Here is a 12928-nt window from a genome sequence, read left to right as displayed (position 1 = left end):
ACGCGGATGCCGGCAAAACCGGCAAAACAAATCGGTCTACGAATCTGAGTTCTACGCCACCTCGCTCTTATCGCCGTCAGCGTTGCGAGTATTGTCCTCGCTCGCGAGCCAGAAAGATCCATACTTTGTCTCTTCCGGCAGCCCCTTCCGGTATCGCTTCTCTTCCTTTTCTTTCTTTCTTTTTATTTATTTTAAAGTCAGATAGGTGAAGAGAAGTTGGAGAGATCGTCTCACTGTGCGTAAAGGCACACGGGCTGCGCTCAATCGATCTGTTGACTACAAAACTTTTCAGTGAATAAGCTCGGCATCTTTTTACTGCCTTTTTGCTTGGCATCATTCGTTCCACTTCGCGCTAGGAGCGTTTAACGAGGAAGATAAAGTTGAGGAAGACTTTTTGTTCCGAATTTCAGAGTCGGTGTATACACTTAGTGAGAAGGGGATTTCATTCTGGTACGGGCGTTCTTCTCCTGAATCGAACGAGCATCGTCTCTCTTTCTTTCTTTTTTTTTTCTCCTTGTTGATTTGAGCGCGTGTGCCGAAAAGGCCTATACCGCATCGGCGCGATACAGAAGAGAAAGTGTATCTCCTTCTCTCGCTGGGAGCTGTTCTTAGTCTCCGAAGAGTTCAGCCGCATTCCCCGTGGTGTTCGTTTCTCGTGTTTGTTTATGGATAAGATGTTCGCACCCGCAACCCTATCCCCCTTGCATCCCACTACACGTGCAAACCAGTTTCGTGCAGTATAATGAAACATGCTGCGCAATATTAGGCCCAATCAGCAGCGTGAATGTGTTAAGACGCCATATTCCGACTCACGAAGTTGGATAATCCAGGCGAGCGTTTTGAAGTTTGTTGACCTTTTCTGTTTTAAGTTAATCAATGACGAATATTCACGCAATGACAAATTAACTGTACGGATTCAGCCGAAAGCGATACATTAGTTGAGAGTGAGGGTGGCATGACGAAAACGGCCTGTTATCATCGATCACTGCGGTTGCATTTTGTATTTCTGTTTACGTCACAATTATCTTTCTTTTTTTTTGTGTCGTTCAACGAACAAGTTCTACCAAATTAATACAAAAAAAACAGCATTACGTTCGACAGAGAGGGGCGCGGGAGCATGGCGTGCAATTACATCTAATTGAATTTAATGAATGCTTAAGATGTTCCATATAACACTGAGGCAACTCTGAATTTAAAGGGGTACTGCCACAAAATTTCGCGGCCGAGATAGCCTCCTGGATCGATTCCCGTGTACGTGCGTGTACCATCTGCAGAATATCGGCAGCGAATAAAGCTTGGAAGGTATTTTATATGAATTTTGAAGTTCGCGAGCGCGATCCAGCATTATAGGCCGCACCTAGTGCATTGACACCCTCGGAGGTGACCCGAGGTGACCCCCCTACTTCCCCTACGTAACCGTTGCAGCCGGTACAAGTTATGATGACGTCGTAGCCGCCATTTCTGTTTTGACGCGCTTCCCGACGAATCGCTCCTCGCCAGCGGGTCAAACCTGAAGTGATTCGCCACGTCGAAAATTCCTTCGATCCCCGCCGCAAGAAAATCGTCGCCATCGGACGACGATGAGCCCGACGACGACAGACCGCGCGGAAATGCGTCACTGTTCTGTGTGCTCACGTGACCGAGCGTTTCACTCGCTAGGTGGTGATAGTTGCACCCGGCGGCTTGCCGTTTTTGGAGCTCTGTCAAACCGAAACTGAGGCTGTGTCGGTAATGAGGAGCTTGTAATTAATTATCTGTCGCGCGCTGCAGCAAACGATGTGCCGTGTTATGACTAACAGGCCCCCAGCAACACATTGCAGCAAAAAAACGCGGGTCGAAAATTTTTGTGTCAGGACTCCTTTAAACGAGCTGCACGGAGCTTCGGTCACGCGCTCTCACGGAGCAGTGAGCGCAGTGTTTCGCTCACTTTGTTGATTGGGGAGTTTCCCGGGTAACGGCCTTCGCCCTGAAACGCCCATCGCGGTGTAATCATTGTGCATGTGTGGGGGAAAAAATAAAGATACGAAAAACCCGCGTGAATGCATTAGTCACACGTCTCAATCCGCGTAGCATAACAATGAATGTGTTTTTGTTTTTGTTTTCACATTGCGTTGTGCACACCTGCAGTGTGTTGTTTTTCGTGTATACCGCATCACTGTCAACATAGGCGTGCCCCCATCCCCACTCCCCTAATACCTCATATTTGCACGGCATACTGATGGTGATGGTAACCGTCTGAGTGGGAGGGGGTTGGGAAGGATGGAAGGGGGGGAGCTGCGGTAAATATTCGTCCATACCCCCCCCCCCCCTTAATGGGGAACCCTGCGGACGCCTATGACCGACAACAATCACTTGCTGAGGGCTGATAACTGCACCGTGGAAAACTGTTATGCATATCTGATGGAGTTGAACATAGAGTAATGCATCAATGGTTCTTAAAAAGACGCCATTGTGCAGGACTGCGCAAATGATTTTGACCAGTTGAGATCCCTATAACGGGCCCTGAAATAAATGTAGCTCAGCGTTATTTTCCTCTGTTTTTAATGTTTGTCTTTTTAGTCTGACCCATGTGGAAATCAAATCGAGCCTGCTATCTCATGTTTAAGCCTCAGCGCTTGCCGGAGCCGCTGATCCAAAGCGTTTGGCATGGAGCACGGAATGTCGTTCAAACACAACAGGGTGTTCAAAGCATTGTATGCATCGCTTGGTCTGGTGGAGCGAAAGCGAAACTATAGAATCGCCTTCGAACGGCGCACAACACGAAGACACAAGAAAGAACTGACGTTAAGCCTTTAGTGTGTCTTCGTGTCGCTCGCTGTTTGAAGAAAGATGAAGCTATATCAACTAGCCCGAATTGCTACGCTGCTACAGAATCTCTTACTGAGGTCGGTGGACTTCGTAATCTGCAGCGATGCACCTATTGCTTTCTGTGGACGGCAGGGACATTAATGAACGGTCCCTCGTCTGCGTACCATATCTGATTACCTATTGTATGCCTAACTTATAATAATAAACTGAACTGAGCAGAACGAAAGTTAATTCCAAATTTCGAAAGGCATGACATTCGATGACGGTCCTGGTATTTTTTGTCACCGTAAGTGAGCTCTTGTTTTTTTTTGTTTTTTTTTAAATCGAAGTGATTTGACGTGGTCTGCGAGGACTTGAAACAACTCGAAAATAGGCTATAAGTTCTTTTTTTTCTGGCTCTTCGGTGGATATTTGATTAACCGCTTGCCCCCAGGCAGTTCCGTCCTTGCTTAGAAGAAACTTCTCACTAAAAGATGTGGGACGCCGCGCACACTGTTCAACGAACCGGTGTCAAAATTGCCTTCATGAACGACGGAGGAGACGGGTTTGGGTGCGTACTGTCACTTACGTTCCAGCATAACAAGAGAGAGTCCAATTCGCTCTCCTCCGACATTAAAAACACGCTCAGTATAAAATGCATCGCTATAGTCCCGACGCGCGCCTCCGAACGAAGGTAGGCGAAATAAATTTTTTCACCAACGGTTGGTTCTGGTTAACGCCTGCCAGTCCGACCGCGCATTGAAGAAAAGATAAAAAAGCGATAAAAAAGAGCGAATAAAACACCGCCGCTTACGCGCATCCATCGTCGCCGATCTAAAGAGCTGAGGATTACTTAAGAACGCTCGTAAGTGCCGCTCATAAAACTTGAAAGAGAAAGAGATAGCAAGAGAAAGAGAGTGAGGAGAGGGGGGGGGGGGGGGGGTTGACATCCTATATAGAAAGTAGAAACGAGTCGTCAGCCGTATATGCACATTTCTGCGACGACCCCATTGACGGGCTCGCAAAAGAGGATCCGGGATTGTCATCACCACGAACGATCGTCTCTGTAATATGCAGCAATGAAGACGAAGAAGAAGAAATGCACCGAGACACAACTCGGTGACGAAGCTACAGCTACAGCATTCCTCTGCATATACGCCTCATCTTCTTCTTCTTCTTCAACGACATCGTTGACGGGTCCTCTTGCTTCAGTCTTTCTCCTCTTTTTTTTCTCTCCTTCTTCTTCTTCTTCTTTTTTTAACCGCGCCGAGGGTGGGAGAAAGAAGCGGCAGCGGCTCGTAAAAACGGAACGTAAAAAGGACCATCCAAATAGAGAAGCGCCGGATTTTCGTCCAGGTCCTTTAGTCTATAGCCCCGTCTTAAGTCCCTTTCCATAGTGCACTATACAACCTCGTGAAAGACCAGGTCCCGCGGAAAAGACAAAAAGCCGCGACGAGCCGGAAGAAAAGTAAGTAAAGGACTCGCGATTCGCGCTACACGCATACGCAGTATTCTTTGCGTCTGTTATACGTTATATTGTAGGTGTCTGTATATTCTATGAGCTACATATCATCTATACACATATTCACGACCCCTCCCCGCCGCCCCTCCTCACATAGCTACCGGCATACACCAATCATAAAACGTATTGGCAAGAAGATGAGACATTCCGTCAGGCTCTTTTTTTTTTCATTTTTTGACGAGGATACGTATGCATACAGTCACGTATCTTCTTCTAGTGTCCGCGGTCTTTATGTTACCTTCGCTCTCTTCTTCCTCTTTTTTTATATATATTTGGCAGTTCGTTAGGTCGTAAAACGGCGCCGGTAATGTCAGTGTATACTAGCATATACCTTCGCGCCTTTCACAGCTAGTCCACCTTTCCCGTCCATGTCGCGCCATCTTGCGTGACATATTTATCTCGCATGGAGACCAGGCTGCATAGCATTTCGCTGAGTCCCTGCGATTCGTATGCGGAATGGCTGCCTGACTCCGCTTAGAACAAATGGGCTCCAATACACCGCGCGTTGATGGCCCCGAGGTCCCGATATCGGTTTCAGAAGAACGACCGCTTTGTTGTTATAGTTATTTCCATTTGGCTGCCAGATTTGTATGTGTCGTGTCGATACGCTTCGTCGGCGCAAAGGCACTTGTCGACGGTCTGACAGACAAGACGAGATTGGCATGTAATTTATTTCTCACGGTGCTACGACAATCTTGACGAACCTTTCAATAGGGTGGAGGGATTGAATGCGACCTCATTTCGCTTACACCGCCTCACTCGGCGCGTAATGACAGGTATCCTACGTACCTACGCAAACAATATATGATAATAGATGCTGGGACTGACGAGCTGAAATAATCGCACCTTTTCATGCAGTCGTTCCTGTCTGCGTATGTTTCAGTAATGTCAATGACGAAAAGCCTGCTGATATGTTGATCGTATTCAGTCAGTTGTCGCCACAAAAAAAAAGAAAAGAAGACTTAAAGTGGCTCTGAAGGATGACGATCCCAGTCAAAATATGAAAGCAAACATTTCCAAGGCGATTGCGCATTGGCTGAAAGCGGGCAGATGCAACCGATGCGTAAGCGTCCTCGCCTATCTGTGCATTGAGCGAGGCACACAACTAAATACGTCATTGGTGTGATAAAAATTTGAAATTTCGAAGTTTGTTTGCGCAAGACTCATTCCAGCAGGATCTATAGTCGGATACAACTTAAGAAGTACGCGGCATTTCCTCTTCAAAGGCGGAGGCACACAAGCCTGCGCCAATGGGTGCGCACTCCAGACTGACATCATGAGCCGGGCGGCCGGTGACCCCACCTTTGGAAAACATTGCCGAGTGCATGAGCGGGACGATTTAGCCGCGGAGGCAATCGGCTGCTGTGGTTCGGTTGTCGGGGCGAGGCCTCTCCGGACCTTTTAAGTTGTATCCGACTATCCTTGTCTAAAACAAAATGCAGTCGATAATTCGGGCTGCCAAGCTATGTGACCTAGGAGTGGGCGGGCCCCCTCCTCCCCCATCCCCCCCCCCCCTTCAACTGACGCCACCGCTTGCACATTTGTTCTTCCTTTCGTCTCTTTTTCCTTTTGTTTGAATTTGCTCCTAGAAGTGTGGTACTGCACAAGATCAAGTTTTCCGCTACCTCCTGCCGGCTTGAAAAGGGCCGTTATGGATGATATCTTGCCCTGTATCCATCCATAGGCAGCTTTGCGGCCCCAGGGGGTCCGAACAGGGAAGCAGAACCCCCCACCAGTATGTCACCCCCGTGAATCGGGATTTTCCAAAGCGTACAGCCACAGCCGGTGCTTCTTTATGCACTGGATTATTATTTGAACCGTATCCGATGCAATGTAGATACGAACACGTGTACGCGCATGCCGCTTCGCACCGCTATTTGCTTCTCAGCAAACTGCTGCGCGGTCACGCGTTGCTTGGCTTCCGCACGCTCTGTCCTGCGATATTTCCAGGTCGTGCATGTAAGCCGATTCATTTTCAAGCGGGATAAAGCGGTAGCGCAGTTCGATCGCATTGTTGCAAGTTTCCTATACTGGTGGTCTCATTTGCCACTGGCGTGACCGATTATGCTCAGAAGCCTGCGCGCTATCGATAGAAACGGCTGTGCGTGACGCTAAAGGAGTACTGGAGTAGCGGTCGGATTCGTAGGTTGCCGAGAAATAAATCGCCACTAAAGGAAACAAAGTTTACTGCATTGAGTATAGTAGGCCTATAGCGATACTGGAGCCGAAGTATATATGCAGCTGGCGTCGACCAATGAGGAAGGCTGTCGAGTCAATCTGCAACCGTGCTTTGGTCACGTGTCTATTCTTGTCAGACCGCTATCTGTTCAGTCTCGCGTATGCGGTCAGGAGCGCAGGTGCCGGCATCCTGTACAGACTGTTTTGAGCTAGCGTTTGAGTGTGCCATATTGGGCTGTTGATGCTGCCACTTTCTGCATCTACACGAAAAATCAAAATGCGCGGTATTACAGTCAATTCGTGCGCACTATCATTGTTGTACGACTATACCTTCGGCGTTTCGTCCATGGATGTAATTAACTCAGTGTAGCATAGCCACGGCACGCGGGCCGGAGTCGTTACGAGGCATAGACAGCTTGGACATAGAAAGCGTTTATCCGGGGCGTAATATTCCTTTTACACTCGAAGTGGGAGCCGGAAAACGGACTGTACTTTGTACGCTCCCTTTGATTACCCACCATACCTTTACGAGAGACGTCGTAGTGGAGGGCTCCGGAAACTTCGACCACCTGGGGACCTTTAACGTGCACTATAAATCTAAGCACACGGGCCTCTAGCATTTCGCCTCCATCGAAATGCGGCCGAGACAGACGGGATGCGAACCCGCGACATTCGGGTCAGCAGTCAAACACCATCACCACTAGACCACTACGGCGGCTGCAGACACAGCAGTTCGTATAACTGAGAAGCTGCTGGCGTATGACATCAATCTTGCCACCGATGAATCAGTTATAACATCATCTTATTTGGCTAAGATCAAAGTGTAGGATTCCCTTTGATCTATCGATCTTATTAGCACGCTCGCGACAGGTTACTGTAACATGAGAAGACTATGTGCCAACGAAATCAGGAGATCCACGAACATTTTTTTCTATTTCTATATTTCTTGCTTTTGATTCTGCAGTAAGAAAGAAACTAAAGGTGATTCATTTGAAAATATTTTAAAAATAATCTCTCATTTACTTTCCTGGCACCCGCAACGAGCGGTGGCGCAAGCTACACGTTTTTCACTCTCGGTTCACATAGCAACGACTGCGCACGCGCCTCGCCCTCTTGCTTGTGCCGCAGACAAAAAAAAAAATGTTACCTAATAGTTCGGTGCGCTATCCTCAGCGTGTCCTGTGGGGACACGACACATCGCAAGGTCATTTCCCAAGCTCTCGCTGCGTGAACTTTCTGACCTCCTAGTACGTCTAACTGTTGCTCCTTCTGTATAGGTCTGAGGCTTCGTATCATTAAACGCAATGTCGTTAAATTTTGCTGCTTCTATACACGGGGGGGTCATGTCCGTGAGTAATTGGCAAACGTTGCAACAGAACGTCATCCCTTGAGACCGCGGCCTACTGGTCTCCAGCTCCAATTCGGAAAAAAAGAAAAAGCACGAAGCGTAACAAAAAAAAAAGAAATATGACGAGAGAGTGAGAGAGGCCCAAAAAAAAGGAATGACTGGTGCAGTCTATACCTTGTGCCTACACATTGGAGAATGACAAATTCGATTTTAACGTGCGCTGCTCAGGGCCGCTTTTTCGCAACGCATTCATTGTTGAAGGTCTCTGACCATGCAGAGTTCTTTCTTTCTTTCTTTCTTTCTTTCTTTCTTTCTTTCTTTCTTTCTTTCTTTCTTTCTTTCTTTCTTTCTTTCTTTCTTTCTTTCTTTCTTTCTTTCTTTCTTTTTCTTTCTTTCTATTTGCGCAAGCCTGGTTCTACAAGGCCAGTTTAAAACACCGCTGAACCGGTGGCGCAAAGAAATGAGCGAGGGCCTTCTTTTTTTTTTTTTTTTAAGGTAGTACCGCAAAGAATTTGAGCTCACTGAAAAATAAATAGAAATAAGTGTAAAGGATTCGCTTTGATTATGTCGAGGAGCTCTCGACAAAAAAGGCGTCTCCTTTATCATTTCAAGAGGCGAGCAAGAGAGCGCTCCTGCAAGACCGAGATCTCAGCGGACATTAGAAGAATAAAAAAAAACGCTAATAAAAAGAGAGTAGGACACCGTAAAAAAAGGGTGCATAGAGAAAGAAAGAAAATAAAACAAAGAGAAGAAGCGAGCGATACAGTGCAATAGACGCGAGAGTGGCGCACACTTTGCGAACAAAAATGTCTATATATACTACTGCATGGAGTGGTGGTGCACGCAGATATATATATATACCCGTACGTACTATACGGGAGTGGAGCGCCGTCGCAAAACGACCGGCGCGGAGGCATCTCGGACGACATAAAACCGTTCACGACAAGGACGAGAAAGTGCGTTTACCGTCGTCGAAACAACCGGACCGGAAAGGAAAACGGAAGGTCGTCGTCTTCCAGGAGGGTCGGGATGGAAATAACTGAGCACGCTGTGGATAGGGAGGTTTGCCGTTAGAGGGAAAGGAGGAACGAAGGGAAGGTAGGCAAGTTCACTATATGCATTGTCCAGTTTGCTATCCTACTAGTGAGGAGGGCAACTGAGACTAATAGAGAGAGAGAGAGAGAGAGAAAGAGAGCGAAAGGTGAAGGAGGGACAGGAAGATTAACCAGAGAAGATCTCCAGCTGGCTACCGTGTCCGGCGTAGACAGAGTAGCCCTCTCCAAGAGGACGCAAAAGGCCCATGGGGCTGATGTTGATGCTGGAAATAATATTACCGCAGTGGTGGCTAAGCGGTTCGAGCATCCGCCTCCAATGCGGGAGGTACTGGGTTCGATTCCCAGTGCCGCCGGGTATTACCGGTTTGTCTCATGGGGAGAGAAAGTGCACTGGCCTGGCGCCCGGTGTTGTGGGTACTCATTTCTCGAGAAACTGGCCTCTCCTTTCCTTCTATCTTCTTTCGCTCCCCTTTGCCCCCCCCCCCCCCTCCTCCGTAGACGATGAGCCGTGCTCCCTTACGGTTTGCTGAAATATGCGTCTTTCTTATCCTCGAACCACTACTACCGATAGCGGAAGCCGTCCAGCCAATAGCAAACAACACTCACGGACGAAAATGTTTGTGAAATCGGCCCCAGGGGCGGAATTCACGTAGATTCTCTTGTGTAAGTGCTCCTTGCTGTTGATTTGCTGTCTTCGCTGATGATACGCGTGAAATCTGGATTGCCCGAATTTTTTTTTTCAACAATTCACGCGTAAGACGAGTGCAGGCGCCGGCACATCAACTATACACCAATCCCCCATTGTAGGGTAGCCAATCGGAAGTTTTTTTTTTTTTTCTGGTTAACCTCCCTGCCTTTTCCTTTTCTGTTTCCTTCCTTCCTGTGAACTACAGCTCTCTGACACTGGAATTTCTAACACGTGAATTTCCAACGTGGGAATTTCCAAACTGGGGCGGCCGCCGCCAGTTAGCTTTTGTGACAAACGATGTGCAACCACTTTCGGGGGCCTTCGCCGTATACTGCACGGAATAACGAAAGACAGTCAAAGGACAACGATATCGCCACCGCGGCACGCCGCTTTATTGGGCCTCTTGTGCTTGCGAGCGTACGTGCCTGTACGGCGGTCGGTTATATGTGGCTGTATACGCGGCGGCTTCTGTAGCGTCCCTTTGGCCTGGGCCTTTCCATTAGGCCGCTTATAAGTGACTTCGCAAGAGGCAGGCAGCGCGGCGCTCCCTCTATCCAACGACCCGTGCCCAGAGTAGACGCCGCGTGATGAGTCGGCCGGCGCGACCGAAGGAAATCAATGGCGGCACTGAGGCTGCGGCGTCGCTTGCGTTAGCCGCGATTTTCGCGGGGCCGAAAGCGTCTTCTTCGCTTACAAATAAGCAAGAAATACTTAAACAAAACGAATGTTGTGTTTTTTTAACGAGCGTATCACTTAGCCTATTAATACCGTGCATTCATATAGAAAAAGAAGAACAGAAAACAGGGACGTGGCACATCAATCGGAACTTGGCTGACACTGCGCTAAAAGTTGTGGAAAGGCCCGGGCCACGGATTGGAGCTGTTCTGTTTGGTGGCCTTTGTTTCTCAAAACGATCGGCGTTAAAACGCGTACATACATAAACGCACACGCGTTCACACTTCGTTTTTCGTTCCGCTTAACGTCAAATGTCTGTGGCGATTGAAACGTTCACGATCTGGAAGAAACGACTCTATTCGAAGGACGACACAATTAAGAAGAAGACAGTGCCATTTCTACTCGATTATTCTTGTATGTTCCCTTGTAGCAGCGCAGTTTCGTTCTGATCTATCTGTGTATAGACGCGAGCGGGGGCAGTATAGGATGCAGAAATCAACACGACAACATCTAAACTGTTCCCACACAAGACGTCTATAGATATGAACGTTGACGAAGGCCATGAATGAAGGCTTCGAGAAACTCTCAGATTGTGGAGACGATCGCAGCTAAAACTTTTCGATCGGGCGTGACGGCAGGGGTAAATAAAAAAGTTTCGGCATCCGTTCGAGATAGTTTCGCCGTGTATGGGAGCTGAAGAGGAAGTACGTGTGCTTTGTGTGGTCTCGACGGGAGACCCGACGGGCCGATGTGCGTCGAGGCGTGCATATACGCCGCCGGTCTATTAGGCCGGCGCTTGTTTACGAAACAGCTGGGCCCTCTGCAGAACATCGGGCGGTCGTTTTATCTCGAAGTGGGAGGTTGAGTGGGGTGGGGAAGTCGTCTTCGCGTGAGCGATCTCTCCATCACTCTCATCCCTTTCGACGCTGGCTGGTGCGTCTCTCGCCTCGGAAGTTAAAAAGAAAGTAACGAGAACAAACTTGAGGAGTACAATTATTTTTCACTTTTCGTGCCGACGGTTAATCTCTCTCTTTCCCGCCGGCTCGCCGAGCTTCCGAGGAGCGTGATTGAAGAGGCTGATGAGCTGTGCGGTAAAAGGCGTATGTGCCGTCTATAATGCGAATTTAACAGCCGGAGTTAAAGCCGTCCGTTTAGCGTCGGCGCAGAGTTAACGTTTCCTTTTCTTCTTTACTCTCTGGGAATTTCATCCGCCATTTTCTCCTTCGTATGTACGCGTGCTCTGTGACTCGAGCGAGCCAACAAGAATGAGTGGTAAGAGAGATACGCTGGAACAGAAAGTTTCATTAGACCTGGAGAAGGCTCATTCTGTAGGCTTCGGGTCTGTACAATGAAGAATAGCGATAGAAGGTAGCGTTTGTAGCCTTTATTGCAGGTTACCGGTTGGCACTCTCTTATCTCTTAAAGAATCTGTCGCAACGTGCAGGGCTTATATTTATGTATTTCAAGTACTTTCAGCTCCTCAAGGTACTATTGCAAGGGTGGGTGGGGAATACATAAAATGCAAGCCGCCACGGTGGTTCAGGGGTTACGGTGCCCCCCTGCGGACCCGCAGGCCGCGGGTTCGATCCCGGCCACGGAAGTCGCACTTCAATGGAGAAAATATGCTAGAAGTCCGGGTACATAGATTTAGGTGCTCGTTAACGAAACCCAGCTGGTCGATATTTCCGGAGCCCTCCACTACGGCGTGCCTCATGATCATACCGTGGTTTTGGCACGTAAAACCTTAAGAGATTGTTCTTGTGATTACGGTAAAGGTAACCGCGCCTGCTGCTATACGTGCAAGTGCAGTAGAAATCGACAATACACTTCCGCATTCAATAAATTGTGGCGGCGGCTGACTCCATTATCTAATGGCGTGCGGAGAAAATGAGGCGCCGCAAAAGACATTCGTTCTGCAACTGATTTCCCTTAACTTCCATGGTTGAAACGTGGACAGACTGCGGGCAGAACGAGACGCACATGCGCGCCCTCTTAATGACGTGTACATCGTACATGTCGCAAACGAGTTCTGAGGAATCCCGCAGTCCTACGTGTGCGTGTGCAGCGTAATGACGAAGAGCGGCAAGGTGCTCGGGTGCTCGCACGAAGGCGAGTCAAATGAAGAGGCGGAATAAAACAGCCAGCCTAGCCAACAGGCGTTGTGTCCATTTCTCTACATTATAACCGTTTGGTTTTTGTATATTCGCCGTGGTGTATCTTAGTATAACGCGCTGCGCCGCTAAGCACGAGAACGGCGGTTCGATTCCCGCCCGCAGCGGCCGCATTTCGATGGGGGGGGGGGGGGGGGGGGGCGAAACGAAAAAAAAAAGGAAAAACACGTGTGCTTATATGTAGGTGCACATTAAAAAAGCCCCAGGTGGTCAAATGTAATACGGTGTCCCCCCTATAATATATATATATATATATATATATATATATATATATATATATATACATATACAAAGGCAAGCCTCTCCTTGTCTCATAACTTGTCTCATAAAGCCCAGAATTTTGTAATTTAATATTACACACCGCTATTACATGTATATGGGTGTCTGATCATAAGTAACCACGCCCGTTTTGTATACGCCATATATGCAAAGATAGACAGAAAGAAAGAGATAAGCGGAAGGGCACGCTGCTGGCCGTCTTTCCTGTGTACTACGAGGCCGATA

This window comes from Rhipicephalus sanguineus, chromosome 2 (assembly GCF_013339695.2).
Source record: "Rhipicephalus sanguineus isolate Rsan-2018 chromosome 2, BIME_Rsan_1.4, whole genome shotgun sequence".
Lineage (NCBI taxonomy): Eukaryota > Metazoa > Arthropoda > Arachnida > Ixodida > Ixodidae > Rhipicephalus > Rhipicephalus sanguineus.
The sequence above is the reverse complement of the archived record's forward strand: the minus strand, read 5'-3'. Positions refer to the sequence as shown.